This window comes from Meleagris gallopavo, chromosome 7, assembly GCF_905368555.1.
Source record: "Meleagris gallopavo chromosome 7, MGAL_WU_HG_1.1, whole genome shotgun sequence".
NCBI classification, from domain to species: Eukaryota; Metazoa; Chordata; class Aves; order Galliformes; family Phasianidae; genus Meleagris; species Meleagris gallopavo.
Genome location: NC_139410.1, coordinates 33,125,115 through 33,144,217, shown reverse-complemented (window position 1 = coordinate 33,144,217; position 19,103 = coordinate 33,125,115).

Sequence of the window (19,103 nt, the reverse complement as noted above, 5' to 3'; positions counted from 1 at the left end):
ATGCTTTGAGACACTAGAGAGCTCAAAGAAGTTGAGGCATTTCTTAGATGCAGGCTGGGTGGTGGAAAGCATTGCCTGGGTGCTCAGAGCAGCAATAAGGATTTGGGGAAAAAGTCTATGCCTGCTCAGGATAGGAAGCTCATTCAGTGGAAATGGGTAACTCTTGTCCAACATTAACCATTTGACTTTTGCCAGCTTAGAAGTTTTTGGAAGGTTGCTCTTATGTACATTTCGAGGTTCTGGGTAGAGGAAGATAGAGAGGAGAATAGAGAACCTGGACAAGATGAAGCAAGGTGCTGAAGAAGGAGCAAGATGGAGCTACATCCAAAGCCCACCACCAGCAGCAGCACGGCTGCAGGTAAAGCTATCCCAAGCAGACAGCACAACATGCCTTGGCCACGCTTTCAAAGATACAGTACAGCAGCTGGTCCAGGAAACAGCCCACATGAGAAAGTTCAGAGCACAGACTTTTGGGAAACAAAACTGCAGGCATTTTGTTTCTCCCTCTTCCCTGCTGCTGTCTTGCTGTAACCCCCTGCCTTCCCCACATCACACTTCCCAGCATGCACCCCATCTGAGTATAGCCAAATATGTGATGAAACCATACCAAGAAGCACACACACAAGCAGGCCAATGCACATGCACAAAATTAGGGTCACATAGGCATTTTCTGGCTGTGGAATCCCAGGCTCTGCAAGCCTTTGTGTGCTCAAAGCAAGGCACAAACATACGACAGACATACACAAGCCTCCCCCGGGACACGGAGCGCTTGGGAGCCACATCCTACACCACTCAAAGCCTGCAGGAGCTGCGGGCTGCTCAGCACTTTCAAAAAGCAGAATGTTTATATTTAGATTCCCAAATGAACTTAGCAACCTAAATTTAGGCTCCTATTTGTGACACTAAACTAAAAAAAAAAAAAAAAAAAAAAAGAATCCATATGAGTCTCCAAATTTAGAGCTGGGTACCTCAACATAGTCATCTTGGAGTGAAATGCAAGCCTTGCACTTCGGCCCACATTCCTATCAAGTATGCTTTCCAAAAGGGGAACTGATTGAGCATGCAAGACTTTAAGAGAAAAACAACAATCCAGATTGGCTCATGTGAATTTTGCATCCTGCTTTATTTTAATTAGCAATCACTTGATTTGGATCTCACTTTCAGCCCTTTCACACCATTGCAACTCCAGCTGAAAGCCGTAGTGGTTATAGTTACGAAGTATATGGTTATATAGTAATGGTTATAATGAAAGCAAGATTTCACACCTGACCCTGGATGCTAAAATCTTATTTCCAGAGGGAACTGTGGCATTTGGGAGTCTGAGTCCCACCAGTCAATGGAACTAAGACTTCTAAATCCATGCTAAGGTTTTCACACACCTTTCAATTCTGACTTGTATAAAATATCACTGGCAAATATTTTCCATTTACAAAAATCACCTGCTCCTGACAGCTTCTCCAGGAATTTCTCCTCATGTGTAACACAATCTAAACATGTGTGTTGCATTAAGTTGGGTTATATCAGGTCATGCCACCTGACACAATATATCCCAGCATAATCTAATGCAATGTAAATCACTCACTACAACAAACTTAAAGGAAAAAAATTCCCACCTCACAGACAGCTGCAGCAAATAAAGTGTCTGTACTGCCACAGATGGCCAGGTGAACATCCATGTTCTTATGTTATTTCAAAGTATTTCAGTACAACTCTCTGCGGTGACTAAATGGATGCATCTCTACCTTGCCGGTCACTGGTGATGGAAGGAAGTTTTATGATTTAGTTTTACAGAACATTTCCTATGTACTTATCCAATATATATACTACAGCTAAATGAAAAATGTCAGAAATATTATAGCATAGCCATAAAATGCAATGCAGGCACAGTGGAAACCAGCTTGGTGAGGCAGAGGAACAGGTGGGAGAATAGGCAAAGGGGATCAGCTGTCCCCAGAGGTGAACACAAACCACAATGCAAATCCATTCCCATACAGGCCAGATTTCAGGGTCTCCCATCCCAATTCAAGCAACAGAAATTAGCAATTCTGCATCACATCATGGGCCTCTTTTCCCAGCTCTACTGCCGATCCCTGCATCAAACTACAGGCAGGAGGAGAGAACCAGTGCTGGTGATAGACTCACCCCCATCATTTAGAAATGGCACAGAAAGGCCTCCACATCTCCCTCACTGAGCACATTGCAGCCACACAGCCCTTAGATCTGGTTAGGTTATTGCTGGGCTCTCAAAGCAAGCTTTGGAAATCAGCACTTCTTCCATTAACATTTAACTGTTGCACTCATTATGACAAAGGCATCTGCTGAAGGAGACTGTCTGAACATCTCACACAGAGAAGGTACAACCTGGGTTCTGTTAGCCTGTTATAGGATGTTGTCTTCTATCATTTTATAAAGTATGGATTTTACATCCAGGGGGTAAGCTTAACATCATAAACGTGCTGAAGTTATTACTGACTGTTTTTGGTTTAATTCTATAATAGTCAAGTTGTTTAACCTGCAGGAAATTGAATTGCCAACAGAATTGTACTTAGAGCAACAGCAGCTTCTTGTGAAGCAGCCACACAAGGATGTTAACAGGACGAGGACAGGAATTTCTCTTTACACTGAAATTAATAATTACTGCTGATGTAAAAATATGGAGTCCCACAGGCAAACATGAATCTTGCTTATGATTTACATTATTTCAGCTGAACTGGTTTTAAACTCCAATTCATGCTAATGCAGGTACTGTAAATACAGCTTGAACCTTAATTCAATAATGAGATCAACAATTACACTTAAAGATTACTTAGCACTTCAGCAGTGTGAGCAAAATCCTTTTGATCACCTATATTGTGCTATTCATTATTTTCTTTGATGTTTAATAACGCTGAAATGTGCTTGTTAAAAAGAATAAAATGAAGTACAATATTTATACCATATTACAGAGTGCATTAGCAAATCGGAGTGCTCAGAGCACCTACATTAAAAAGAAAACATTATCAATATTTGATGTTTGTCATCTTTAACATCTCATTGTGTTTTTAACATCAATAAAACTTCCGACCTCAAATCCATCACAGTACCCAGCAACGAGATCTTCTGCCCACCAGACCCACATGTTGGCCATTTTATTACAGATCTTTGGTTTCCCCATACAGAAAATAGAGATCAGCATTTTCAAACCACAGTGTTATTTCAAGAGGTGAGAGCTGGGAGACATTTTAGTAAGCAAGAAGAAAGCAATTATTTGACTTGGAGATTTCACCACTAGCCTAAGTTGGGGAGAAATGGCATGAAGACACTGTGCTAGGCAACAGATCATGTAAACATTTCCTATGTCAGTCTTTCATCATCTGTAGGAACATTTACACTGCCAGAGCTTGTCTTCTTTAAAAATGTCAGCTTGGTAAGTTTGATGCACACGTTGTCCTTCTGTAAGTGCCTGCTCAGGCAGACAGTTTACTAATTTGTGGCTCAGTAAACCTTTCACTGCACCGAGCACCTTGAGGTTAGCACATCTCTAATCATTATTTGATAACAGAAATCTGTAAGCATCACATCCCTGGTAACAAGAACATTGTATCTTAGCAACCAGCCTTGATATTCAAACAATTTCATTAAAGCGTAGCACCTCTTAGCAGGTGGGTGAGTGCGGGTGTTGATAAACATTTATAACATGATCAACCATTGTGTTTGCCAACACTATAATCAGCATGACAAATTTATGAATTTGTTTACAAGCTCTTAGGTACCAACCCTAAGTAGGTAAACTACCTTATAGCACGTTTCTGTATCTATAGATAGAGGCGCATTCAGAGATTCAATGCTTCTTTAAATTGAACATATTGGGTAAAAGGTTAGCAGATTAACATCACGTGTCACCGTAAAAATCACCATTTAAATTAAACCACAAAGGATGTGCTAGAGCAAGGGCAAGGATTATATTTCACCCCCAAGAGAGCAAGGAAATTTAAAGTTGAAACCATCTTTAATTTATCCCCAGCAGAGCATGTACATGGATGCCATGCCCCAGCCCTATGTGTGGGAATCTCATTACCATGGGGTGAGCACACGGCTGGGAACAAGGAGGTCATCGCCAGCACCCTGCAATGGAAGAGATGTTTCCCAGCCTTATCTGAGGCTGGTGAGGAAAGACCATAATGTAACCCACTAGCCTCCCAAGGAAAATGGGAAGGATCTTGAATTATTTCATCTCCCACTCCACAGCACAACTATGAACGAAGATGGAAGACTTCACCTTTCTTCAGAAAGGCAGCTTGGCATCTTCAGTCATAGCACAAAGGATTGATATATATTGATATCTTCTTAACTGAAGCTCTATAGACTGGGTAGGCCAAGTTTTGCTTATAGAAACACAGGAAATCTTTCTCAGTTCTGGGTTACAGAGCCATGCCTTTTGCTACCCCAGAAAAGTACATCATACCATGCTCCTCATAAACTATTTAGCTTCATCTTCAAACCATTTAAGTTTGTTAACCCCATGATTTCCATAGGAGGGATTTTCTAGATCTTAATTTCCCTGACAATCCTGTTTTACTTATAGCTTTTGAATATTCATTTGTTCTCATGCCAATACTGTCATTTAACTTCAACCACTCAACTCTTCCTGATGTTTACATCCCTCTTTTCGTACAGAGAAATCATGACCCCTCTTAGTCGTCATTGTTGCTAGGTTAAACAAATGGTGCTCTTTTATGGCTGTATTACATCAACACAACTCTGTGGAGGGCAATAGGTTTATTCTTTTGTAATCAACACCAGCATTTGATCTCATGAACTTAAATGGAAATATCCTTCTATGAGCACTTCGTAAAATGATTTCCAGTGTTGTTCTGCTATTCAAAAGAACAACAAGGAGAAAATGGGAATGGCCACAAAGTTACTGAATACAGATAACAGCATCAAAAACATTAAAGATCAGTGAGTAGATATACATATATTCCACCTTCGTATCTGATTGATATTTTACTAAAACAAACAGGAAACAAAGTCTTTGGAACAGCCAAGAATTCCTTGACACTTCACTCTTACCTCCAAAATAACAATCAGTTCCCCTTTCCAACATGTTTTTCAAGCAACCCCAACAATGGCCTTGCTAGAGCTGCAGTATATGTTTAAAGTTTACCAAAAGGTGAGAGACGGAATGCCAGTAAGAAAAAAAAACACAGGAATATGAAGTTTGTACCTTGTACCTATTGCATCCAAGGTAACACTACCGCATCACTGATTTCAGTCTGGGCATGCTACATCAGGCTATTAATCTACCTGAAATACCTAGGACCAAACGAAGCGTTATGGAATAGGTAACTGAAACTCCCTTTTTGAAATTAAAGTCACCCATTAGAAAAAAAGAACAACATGGTTTATCATTCTGGCTTGTCTTTGTGTTTATCTTTCCTCCCCTTGCTGAGATCTGATGATAAATATGTTCAGTTGTCGTGGATGGAAGATACACTTGTAAGAGAGAAGGAATATATTTATTGGTAAAATATAGTGGTTTAACAAAGAAGACAGTGACTTAAGATTTGAGGTGGCAAGATACACTTATTTACTGCAAAGAGGGTATGGTAAGCATGCTCATCCAGGAGGTTCAGAGTGAACCTCTTTGCTTCCTAAACTCTTTGATTCATAGAGGTAAGGAGCCCAGGTGTGGCTGAACCCACTCCTAGTCCCAGACTTGGTCAACAATTTACTTCTAAGAGCACAGTCAAAGTCAATCTTAAGAAAGCTAACAAGCTGAAATTATTGGTCACTCACCAAGTATCTGCATGCAGTGTTTGGATTCCCTTTACAACTATATGTAAGGGATATCTGTTGCTGGTGTAACCTTGAGAAGTGTCCCTGCTCTAAAGGAGATCCTGTCATGCAACCAGCTGCCCTGCAGGAGGGCTCCTGCCAAATACACATATACAAAATTATATATATTTGAATTAGTTCCACAATAGGAAAGAATAGCTATTTAACATAGGATAATATTAGCAGAATACGTAAGCCATATTCTGTCCTGTGGATGCAAGTTTAAATTTCCATGAATAGACCCCCCTTTTTTTGTTATCAGAAATTTAAAATATATTTTGACCAGCTGGGATTCTTCATGCCTTAGTTCTGTCTCTTGTAAAATGGAAGCATTGCTCAAAACTCATTTCCTTTCCAGCAAGCTAACATTACAAAGCAATCATAAGCTGAGAGTGCTTTTGGAATTGCATCCTTTAAATGACCGAAGGAGAAAAGTCCGGGTTAAAATTTCCAAATAATGATTGAAATGGGACAGGCTTTGAGAAGGCAAAGAGTTTAAGGTGGTCTTCAGTCAAGGCCAGGTTGGATGGGATCCTGGGTACCCATCTAGAAGTTGGCAATCCTGCCCAAGTCGGGAAGGTTGGAACTAGATAATATTTGTGGCCCCTTCCAACCTGAGCTGTTCTAAAATACAATGATTCTATGACAGCACTGTCCATCTTTCTTAGTTCACATGCTTACTATTTTCATGGAAAATAATTTTTGGTTCTCACTTTTCCAACAGCCTCAGACAGAAAGAATTACTGAAAGTGCAGTCAAAAGTTCATTAAAAAAATCCTTTTCTGAGCATGTAATTTCCTAATGCTCCACTCCCTCAGCTTCCAAGCCCAGTTTGTCACATCTTTGCCACACAGTGGCATGCACTTCAACAACACAGTCATACAATACAGCAGGGAAGCATGCATTGCCCAAGTCAGCAAGGAACAGACATGGAATCAGTAATAAAACAGGCCCCTATAGGAACAATAATTACTTAACACCACCATGGGTCAGTTAAATATTATCCCTGGTATAGACAAGGGGGCAAAACAGATGTTACATCAAGACTACATGGAGTCAGATCTAAGAAATCAGGTTGATTTAACTGACTTCAAGTTCTCGTCTTTACAATCTAGATTGAAAGCCAAAAAGGGTATAGTTGGATGTTTTAAAATACAAATGTTTTCTGGAGGGGGGAGGGACAGTTTCTACTGCTTTTGTGGCCTTCTCCAAAAGATTGCTCAGTGTTTTTGACTGACAAAAGAAGGAAAAGCATGCTGAGGCCCACCTGTGGCTTCTTATTCTCTTCTTTTATTCATCACCCTCCTCCCCAGCTAACATTACCCCTCATTCTTGGGATAGGTCCATTCACCATGAACAACCCCTCATCAGCCACTTACAAAAAGAAGCATACCCGGAGCACCTGGGAGGTCCCATAAATGATATAAACACGATTTGAACCTCTGCAAAGCAGTTCCATGCCATGGAAGGAGCAACAGCAGAACACTGAGAGCTTCCTGAGAAGCACAATCCTACTGCACTGGTGAGGGCAACTATGAAGTGCAATCAGCGTGGGATGCTGTAGAATGGCTTGGGTTGGAGGGTACCTCAATGCCAATCAAAGGATGGTAGGAAAGTTGACAATTCTGCTACATCACAACCTCTAAAACTGCAAAATTGGTGTTATTAGTACTAAATCAAGGCTTAAAACTTTTTTTTTTTTTTAAGCAAATGTTAAGCTGTCAAATTCTCTACTTCATTCTCAAACATGCAGAATGAAGCAAAGACATTATTTCACAGAATGGCCCAGGTTGGAAGGGACCTCAAGGATCATGAATCTCCAACCCCTGTGTAGATCCACATTGAGATTCCTCATCCTGGAGTGTCCTAAAGTCCACTCTTTTGCCAGAGTCACACAAGAAGAACTTTTCATTCAAATTAAGAGGTGGGGGGAACAAAAACCAAAGCCATTGCAACAACATACAAACAATTAACAGCAAAAGCCAAGCAAAGCAGAGCTTCATACCAGCCTGAGACAACTTACAGCCACCTCTTTAGTACTAGCACACGCATTAGGAGCTTTTTAGACAGAGGGGGAGGTGCAAACTCTTTAGACGTTCTTCTGGATCTCCTGGAGCTGTAAGGAACTCCAGGCTTTACTTCTTCAGAAACTCATCAGGAAGATTCAGATCTTGCAGTGGTCAGTTGGATTGTGTGGTTTTCATTAGGAGCCTACTGATAAATATGACTGTGTGCATATGTTTTTGGGTTTTGCTTTTAAAGTCATACAGATTACAATGGGAAGGAGTTTCAGCAGGACAATGAACACTGCCTTCTAAGCATGCTAGAGGGGAAAAAAGTGGCACTGTGCATGAACATAAATCATAGCGACCTTTAACCATTTCTTTAACTCAGAAAGAAGAGCTATCACATTTTAGGAAAAGAACTGTCTCTGCCTTTAACGGAGACTATCAGCCCACTAGGTCAATTTTAATTTTGAGACTAGAATATTAAATATTCCCTTTGATTATGAGTTGTATTAAGTGCTTAAAACCTTCTAATAAAAAAAATCTTAATCCCAGTCCTGCTGCCAAATAAATATATACAGTTCAAGATGTCTCAGTGCAACTTAACATTTGCAATAAAGTACATAATTCACTAAAAATATAATCTAACCACATTTAAATTGATTTTTCAAACTCTAAAATACACACTTTTATACCATCCCACTGTCTGATATGAAAGAATGCCGGTAAAACCACACATTGCACTGATTATCAGGAAAGCAGTAAAAAGCTTACAGTAATGCAGTCACCTCCACAACATAAAGACATCTTGAAGAACTCAGGGGATGCAGATATTATGAAGGAAGAGTGACAAAAGCTACAGGCAGAATTCCTGAAGTATCTTTGTTATTATTTATAAACACTTTTTTTTTGTTGCTGTAACACAACTAGGAGACATATGCAGATAGCTAAAACACCAAATGTTTAATTTAATTTTATTTCTTTTTATGTTTTAAAGTGATCTTTGCATTATGCAAGATTTTTCCTTCAGATCGCTCTAACAGCCTTCAGAGAGTCAAGCTGCAATCTGCATTTGACTCATCACATTATGTGCTTGTATTAAGTTTAGCACTGAATCCCAGTGTCATCCATAAGTTACTGCTATCATCTTTGCACCACTGAGGATCTGATATTTGATGGAAAGCCCCCGAAACCTCACCAAGGGTATCATCAGATCAGGCAAGCCTCACTTTCCTATGTATTTACCAACTGAAGCATGTATTCAAGTGAACTTGGTTTGAGTCCTCCATGGTCGGTTAATCAGCTATGTAGAGTTTTCCCAACCTATCATTTCTATCAATAGAGCTAAAATTCTACAAAATCACATCTCTATGTAAAACTATCAATGTTCCACCTGAAGAGAACCAAAATAGTGTATCTCTCACGTTCGCTCCTTGCTTAGTGCAATCCATCTAAAGAAATGAAACTTATTAAATCAAATTTAATGACATAATAAATTCTTCCCTTCAGACAATGTTGAGGCTTAATTCACTAGTGCACTTTAAGCCTTTGCCTTTAGCATCTGATGGGTCATTAGACTGTAATCCAGCAGCTAGCCTGTTTGGAATCTAAACTAAATCAGCAAGTACCATATCAGTAGTTTCTGAAATATGACTGGCAGGTCAAGTGTCCTCAAAAAGACTGCCTGGGGCACTTAAGACTAGGATAGGGCATGACTAGAACAGAACCGGCGATGAATCTGAAAGCATGTACTCAATAAAGACTTCATTCATTCTAACTCACTAAACAGCAGTTCTTCAAATGACTTGACTAATATTTTTGATGTTTTTAACCAGTAGGTCATGCAATAAAATTGTCCTGTATGTGCCAATAGGCTTAACACACAGATCATTGACTTGCGTGCTTGGGCATATTTTAGTTATATTTTTCCCTTGAGTTTTTCCATGAAAGCCTGAAATAGGCAATAGAACTGCCGTGGTGTGGGAAAATATGCAATCTTGTGGACTCAGATCACAGAATTTTCAAAAGCAGCAAGTTTGATAAGACATCCTTTTGTCAGAAAAAAAATAAAAGCAGCAACTCTTGAAATACCAGCTCCTACACCCAAGAAGTCATTTTCTTGAAATGCTACTAATAATCTAACATCTGTGGCCCCAGCTGAACATCTTTCATATTAAAAATAACCCGTATGTAACCATTTTAAGGTTTTTCAATACGAGTCAGAAAACCAACTCTACTTCAGAATTTCAACTGGAGTATTTCAGGTTTATTGGAGAGGAATGTGTGCTGTGCTTGTCCTCGTAACTCTCCACTGCAGCATACTCTGATCGCTCATAAGACTTGATTCAAAGTCCACTTCAGTTAATTGACCCCAGCGGTCTTTAGATCAGGCTCTTAATCTGTACGTTGCACCAAGATAATCAGTAACAGCTTAGTTAGAGGACACGTTTTCACCTATCATTTCCCAGATTCCACAAAAGACTCACACTTTCTGCAAATCCAGCCACAAAGATTTAAGTGATTTTTACCATGAAAAAACACAGTAGGAAAAATAAAGAACAAAAACATGAACTTGGCACTCTGATTTCTAGAAGGTGTTTTCTCTGAACCATGTTTCAGCTCTTACATTATAGCTTTTTCTCAATGGACACAGAGGACATTAACACTAAGCAGGGGGTGGAAAGGAAAATGCATCCAGATGCATTTTTTTTCCTCAACTACACGTATTCAGTATAAAGTCTGCAGTATATTTCCAAATATTAAATAGAGCAATCTAGATCTACACTAGAATAACTGAGATACAAGTGTAACACAACCTTACAAAGAACCCTGCTGACTTCCGTGGGCCACAGGCAGCAATGAGCAGATGCTCCAGCTGCAAAGCAATGTTAGATACCACTGTTACAACACAAATCTGCTTATGTATCAGGGGACGTGGTAGGAGCTTGGCCACTTCCTCCAATTAGTGCTTTGCACTGCAGGTCTGCGGTGAGAAGACTGTTCAGAGCAAACCAGGTTGTAAATTATCACTGAGAAACCTGTCTCTGCACTCACTGCTTCACACAGAGGGAAGGTCTGGAAGCCAAGCATGTGGTTGTGTTACCCACAGCCCTCACAATACCAAAATGCTGGAATTCAAAGGTGGATCAGACCATCCTGGTACCCACGCTGCAGGACAGGAGGGCACAGCTTCTTTTGACAGCCACTTCCCACAGAGCAGTTGAGTGAAATTCAGCAGGGCAAATCCCAGAGCACCCCCTCTTTGAACAAGCTGAGTCTAAAAAGGAGGTATCTAAGTTGCCTACAGATTAATTTAAGTACGCATTAAGCACACTGTGTAACAGAGGCAAAATTACTTATTGCTTTAAGCATGCCCATGCTATTTTAAAATAGGCTGGCCGTCATGAGCATTTCTCCTATTATCTTTGGTGACATTTAATCAGTGCTTAAATGTTGGGAACACAAGGGAAAGAAGAAATCAGGTTATATATTTGGGAAAGCAACTCTTAAAAAAATTAGGCTTCTTTCCAAAAGAATACTTAACTGGTTGCTCACTAAGCAGGCACAGCTAGCACAGATGTTTTCTGCCTGGTAGGAGGAAAGTTGCAGGATGCTGCAAGCCAGGGCCAAATCCTGAATTCAAATTCACAGAAGACTTGGTCTCAGAACCTCACCCTCATATTTGTTTTCCTCTGTCTCACACATGCTGTGGAGGTAGAAGGTATTTAGAGAAATGAGAAAATTTAATAATTTTATTTAACTTATTATTTGACTATCAAAGGCTCTCTGTCATTTGGGATCTCCCTCTATCTCCAGCCTTTGTATTCCAAGGTACTTCAGTAACAGCAGTAAGTGAGCCTAAAATGCCAACTTGAGATTTGCATTATAAATGGCATATACAAAGAGATTTTTTAAACTTTGGTTGATCTAGCATATCAAAGATCTTTTTCTCTTTTTCTAAGCTACTTCAGTGACTGTATTGAAGTGAACTGAAAGGATTAGCTTGAAAGTGGCAAGAAATCTGGCATGCAAGAAATTTTCCACCCCCTTACCCTTATTTCAGTTGAACTCTTCATTATACAGGGGGCCCTTTCCTCTTCTGAAACACGTTTTTCTCTCTGTCTCTCTCATGCTATTCCATGCTGCGTCAATACCAAACAAGGTGAAAACACAAAACACACAAGCATGGCTCCTGACACTGGCTCTTTCAACCCCATTCAACCTTCTGCCTTGCTAAACTGAGTGCCGGGGAGCAGCTAGCACGCAAATGTTTTCTAATCTCCACTTCAGTGGGACCTGTCAGTAAATGTGGCACCACTGATGCTCCATCTCTCCCACACCTTGCCCTGAGCTGCTTCCTCAAGGCGCATCGCCATCAGGGCTCAGCACACAGAGCACGTCTTCCTCTTCCCAAGGAAGTCACAAGCTGTTTTCACTGCTTGTGGTGAGCACAGACTTGCTCTGGAGTAACGCATAGCTGGGAAAAATGAAGCAGCCTGGAAAGTCACTGGGGGAAGAAGAGCAGAAGGAATGACTCAGCGCTGAACCTGAATTCAGACACAAATGAGTAAGAGCTCCCAAAATCAAAAAAGATTCATGACCGCTGATACCAAGTCTCCATTCAGACGCACTTCTGTTTGGAAAGCTTACAAGCGAGGACCATTGATTGCTCTGCAGCTCCCAACCTGACCTGATGTTCCTTTTCTATTTTTATTTTTTTAATTAGGCAAAGCAGCTGTATTTACTTTTTGGAAGAAATGCCTTTTCTGCTTCATGACAAGTTCAGTGACAGTCCTACCCAAGCAGCCAGCATCTCCTAGATAACGTTCTCAATGAGGAGCTCACAGCCTGAAGGCCAGATCCTGAACAGGCCTGCAAGATGGCCCCCCTGTTCCCCCATAGAAAGGAAGGGGAAGGAAGGGAAGAGAGTTTTTTTGTGTGCTTTTTTTTTTTTTTTTTTTTTGCTGTTGTTTGGGGATCCCGTGCTGGTACTGCATGGGGACAGTGAGTCACAGCCTCAGGGAAGCAGGCTCTGAGCACTGACTGTTTACAGACCAAGTTCTTGTTCCCATTGCAGAAGTCCTGCACTGGTCACTCCAGCCCAAACTCATTCCTCTTACATCAGTGACTTGAGAGCACCATTAGACAACATAATCCCCGCTCTCTTGACTCACTTACTCCTGACAGGAGAAGCAAGACACTCACCATGGAAGTAGTACACACAGAGAACAGACCATGGGATAGCCTGGTTACCCAAAACACAGGGAATGTTATTCAAACACAACAAAATACAGCTTGCAAAGACAAACAGCTTACAAAGACAAAGCTGGAGAGCCTTCATGGAGTGGCTTCTGGAAGTCTATTTATCAGCTACTAATCACAGAAAATACAAAAGTGCTTTCTTCTCATCATACAAGATACAAGAGGTGCCCCATCCCTCTGTGCTGATAGCATGGGTAGCCTTGTCCAAGCAGCTGCCTACTGCTCCACCCTCCCCACTATGGGAGATTGCTGGCTCACACCAGCACACTCACAAACCCACAAAATCCACTCAAAGACCAAGAGAATCTCTGAAATCTGCAGAATCAAGACCAGAATTTTTCCTTCATACCAAGATTGACCGCAAAATAGTGCTACAACAGCCATTCATCAGCACCAACACCTTATGCCTTCCTTACTGCATACATTAATGTGCCTGGGACTGTGGCTAAAGTACAAGGCACCACCTTATACAAAGGAATAACATGAAGAAATCATCAGTAACAAGCATCAAGCCCGCTCCATTAAGGTTTTTATTAAATGTAAAAAATGAAATTCAACACAAACTCAAGAAAAAAGGCCTTTTTAATCTTCTTCCGATAAAGATATGCAAAACTTTTAATCAGTTTAGGTTTATTGATAAAGATATGCAAAACTTTAAATCAGTTCAGGTTTATGTCAAGGCATCTTTCAAAGAAAAATAAGTTCCAAAACATCAAAGCAAGCGATGCAGGCCTGTGGTCTAAGGACTACACGGGTGCTAAGCAACATATAAAATACAGTTTGCATATGTGAAGTTCAGCATATAATAGACTTCAAGGCATTTCTGAGGACCAAGAATTACCAAGTAAAAGATCAGCTGCATTATTAGCCATATTTACTTTTGCTGTATTCAGATTTCCTGTAAGACAAGGTGTGTGCAGAACTGCACCATCCCAGTGTTGGCAGAGGAGAGCCCACCTCCAGGAGGACCCATCCAATTGGGTCAGCCCCAGCCTGATGGTAGAAATGAGCAATAAAAAGTTTAACACTGGCTGAAATAATCCTGGATTTCGTTTAATCTCCTTCCTAGCACTAAAAATAACAAAGAGCAATAAAATCTCAGATGGTGCATATTGCTAAAGCTGCTGTTTAATCTTGCTGATATAAAAAAATGCGACAGACCCCTGTCTCAGTTCCCCAACACTTGAAATTGCATTTCCCCCCCCCATATTGCCAGAATACGCAGCTATCTCCCTGAATAACACATGCAAGGGCTATTTTTCCTACACACAAGGATGCCTTCTCTGCTCACAAGTGCAGAACTGGCTTTAGGAAGAAATATAAGAGTTACTAAAGCCAATAAAGTAGTTTCCTCAGCCACACATATGGCTTCTAAGTTTAATAGCAATTATGTCATTTTTATATGTGATTCACTTGATGTTGCTTTCATGTGAATCATTTGACATATATAATTCAGGCAGTTTTCTTAAATAAGCATATCACCAGAGTCTAAATTACTAATCAACTAACCAAAAGGGTTTCTTTCCCCTCCCAACTAGGCATGCAATTAAGAGAGAGGACTAGACTTAAAAATACAGCACAGGCATTACAAGAACATAAAGTTTGATAAACCACAGCTCTTCACTTCTGGGAGAAGAAGGGGAATTTATTGCGCAGCGATAAATTAGGGACCACAGCAAGCAAATAGGTAGAAGAGACTTCACATTCAGCTGTCTCCCACAGTAACCAAGGTTTCCCCAGCACACACATGGCCACAAACACCTGCAGCTCAGTCCCAACCCGGATGGCAGGTGCATCACAGACACAGACACCCCCAGATATGTGGGTACCAGGTTTTAATTCTCACTTCTCTTCTTACCAGGAGGTAACAGGGCAGAGGTCAGCACCAAAGAGGGAAGGAAGCAGCCTCATCACAGAGGTGTTTACAGTTTTCTTGCCTGACCTCTTGGTGCTCTCACCACAATGCACACCCTTCTTCCCAGAAGAAATTCAACACCCTGCAACTCCCCTTCCTCATTTTCAAACTGTTCCCATTCTGGAACCTGTGCCTTGCCTCCCCTCCCCTCCACCCCAGAGACATACAGCTAGCCCCATCCAGATCAACTCTCCATGATTACAGGATCAGCCATCAGATAGGTATCATTTCACCAGCTGAGATAATTTTAGCTTATTTCCATTATCCTGGAAGCCAGCAAAATACCTGACTCATTGCATTTATGAGGTTTGAACGAACCAGAAGCAGATACTTTCCATGCTCCCCTTGTTACTCTCTAAGGGCAGGCCTCTCCTCTTCTATAAAACAGCATTAAAAACCACTTATGGTTTCTTCAACACTCACTGCATGCAAAGGTCCACACCTACAATAATTTTGCATAAGGCATTTTCTTCCATCTTATAAATCCCACCAGCTAACACACAAGTAGAGGAGGTCTTGCTTGTAAGTATATGGAAAAAAGGGATTTCAGCTTACAGGAAACACCCAGAGCAGCTTTCTTTGTACCTCAGCCAGTACCAGAAGAACAATTAAGCACACAAGTAAGCACACTAACTCCTTTAAGACGACCTTATTTGCTTGTCTTATTTTAAGAACACATTCAAGAGATTTACTTGAAGAAACTCAAGCAAACAGCCAAACTAGGGCTCAGGCACTGAACCTCCACAAGACCAACCACTTCAAACCTTTTCCAGACACAAAGAGAAAATTCTCTCCTCACCCTTTGCTTTTTAAACACATCACAAACCTACCTCAACACACTACCAGAACTTTATTCTCCTTTATTCTCTTATTTTCACCTCCAATAGGTGTTCTTACCTTAAAAATGAGCACCATTTCTTCTTCTCTTGCCTCCTTTCGTTCTGTCCAGGGAGGAGCCCAGCTCTCCTTTTTTATCACCTCCTGCAATCAGGCCAAGTGAAAACATCTGTGCTGCCCCAGGTGCATTAGGTCACCAGCCTCATCAATGCCAGCTTCAAGGCTTCATCAAGGCTTTCAGTACCACACCTGGGTGCATTTTATGGCACTTCACAAAAGTCTACAACTCAGGCTAAGCCACTTAAATGGGTGAGGCTGAAGTATGTATATCTACTGAGACTGGCAGCTGTCGTTCCAGCTACCAGCATGCTAATTTCTGCTTGCATTGATAGTCAGATATATCCTCATCTCCAGGTAAAAAATACTGACTTAAGGTTGGGGGAGCAATCTTCTAGTCCTTTTCCTGATTCATGGTAGAAGCCAGCTCTCTCCTCCCTGATATGTACATCTCAAATCTCTACCATGGGAGGTTCCTTCAGTTTGTACAGCTGAGCGTTCTCCTCTGGCCCTCACCTCTAGACTAATCATTCAGGTGCCCACACCAGCTGCTCACGCTCATCTGATAAAGATTATCACTGATAGGAATCAAAGAATTGATTCTGAGCTCTGTAAGTTTTATTCACTTTTATTCAAAACCTGTTTTTTCTCTCATTTTTTCTTGCTGTAGAGTTCTGTCAATCTGCTTTTATAAAACAAGTAATCCCCCAAAGACAGTTTAGCTGGCAAGAATCAGTACAGCCAGCTCCTCTGAGATATGGCTTGCTAAAGGTGAAAGTCAGCTGGGCTCCCTTTACCTGCCTGGTTAATGAACATTATAAATTATAAAGCTGGGGCAGGATATGTGTGGTGGTGGGTTTATATTCCACAGGTAACATCTAAGCCCTGTGTCCTGGCACTGCTAAAGGAAATGTTCCTCTTGCATTAGGGTGAAGACTAAAGCTCCTTGCTAGGAAACAACCAAGAAGGTCAAAGCAAAAACCTACTAATCAAGCAGCATCCTTGTTTCCCCATCACTTGATTGACCAATTGGGAAATGGATTTGCTTTCAATGTTGTCATGAGCTATGTAGCAAAGATATGAAGATTTCCCAGCTTTTTTCTTTTCCCCAGAGTGACTGACAGAACAAAGTGCAGTTTAGATGAATATTTAGGAGTCTTTCTATAGTAAATTTCACCTATTTAGCTAAATTGTGCACTGCTCAAATATTTGATAGGCCTATGGAATGAGGCAAGCACACCCACCCAAATAAACGGATTCACTGAAATAAAACCATTTCTAGGAATGAAAGTTATTGGAATTCAAGCTAAAACCCATTTCCTATACACAATCTTAACGTGATCCTCAGGGAGCTCTGAAATTATCATCTTCGAGTAAGTGATCTTTTCATGCAATTTTATTCTAGCACTATATCTAGGTATCTTCTCCATAACTCCTATGTCCACAAGCTTATTTATCTCCTTGCTAAAGTTCAAAATCTAATTTCCAACACAGGTTACTTACTGTAATAAACTGTACAAGCTTTAAAGTGACAAGTTGAAAGATACAATTTTTTAGAGTTATGAATTAATAGCCATATATGTCAAAGAAAGTGCCAACTTTTTCATATTTATAGATATATTATTGAAATGATAAAAAATGAACTGAGGAAAGAGAAAAGAAGTGAGGAGAACTACATATAATGAATCAAATATACTTAACAAGACATGTACAGACACTTTAGTGTGCATCTCTTTTATTACATTACATTAATCAAATTCTGCTAAAGACATCCATCTAAGCGAAGTGTCACAGTGATATTCTATAAAAACATTCTTTTGAAAAAGAGTCTTCCCTGACAGCAGTATCAACCACACTGTCTTAAGTGATTGTCAGGACTGCATTACTCAGAAATTAAGAGAATTTATGTAAGTGCCTCGTGAGCTCCCCTGAAGAAAAAATAATTTAATTGGAGCAAGTGTACAAACTCTGATAAAGGCTGGTAAAACATGGATAAGTGATTTAACTTAGGGAAGGATGAACCTTGCGGGGGGTTCTGCTTCTTCCTACTTTGGCTCACAGTATCAAAACACTTTCTTCTGGAAAATCTGGGAAGGAAATCAAGCCTTCTATTCGAATGGGTAGAATAGGAGCATTTTTTTTATCCAGCACATTCTGATCAACCAGGGCTTTTGGTTTCTTTTCTCCCCATTTATTCTACTATTTGAATGGGCTTTCTTAACTTTGACCATGTCTAGAATAAAATATGAATTCCAAAATTCTCTTCGAGCTGTGAATTTGGATTGCAGTAAACTGCTCTCATACTCCAGGGTTGGCGAGACACAGAGAATGAGGGGTGAAAGGTATTGCATCACTCCTTTTCCATTATTTAGATGCAATGGGATTCATCAATCCACGGAGGTGACCTCCATTAGGTAGCATTAAGGTAGTGCTGGCGTTCCCACTCAGCACTGGGCTGCCACTGGGGGCTGAATGCTGCTCCCCTGCAAATGCAGGAGAAACTCCTCAGGGTAATCCCTTAATGACGTGGCATCAAGTGTCCAAATGTAAGACATGAAAACAATTCAGGGGAAGAGTTTTATCTGAATGATTCACCGGCAGATCACAAAAGCAACGGTTTGCTCTTCCCAATTATTCACTGATTTCACCATCAAACCATTAGCCTGAATGTGATTCAAAACTCAAAGTCAAAACTACAAAAGCCGAACATAAAAATTTGCAATTTGCATAACTTATTAACTGAAATATGTAATTCATGTGACAGACAGAACATAAATTTCAAACTGTGTTTTCAGCCACAGTGAGAGCTGTTTGATCCACACGCGTTACTTCACTCATCTACTCGGGGAAAAAAAAACACATACACGCATATACCATTTGTCAAAGTAGTCAATGCAGTGCAATTTTGCAGTGAGCTGCGTAAATACAGGAAGAATCACAAACACATCGAATCAAAATTCTGCCATGAATTCAAACTAATATTTACTGAACATCCAGTTCACTGTTCGCCCAGCTGCTCTTATCAATGTTATAATAAACTATAAATCCTAGTGAGCCCCGAGGCAACTTAACTGCTGTAGTGATGCTGGAGGGTGATTAGGAAAAAAATCTAAAGATAAGATCCATTGTTTTTTTCATGGTTGTGCACATCATTTTTCTATTTCTGATGCTTTATGTGTGATAATCTGAGCTTCCTCAGAGGTAAATTC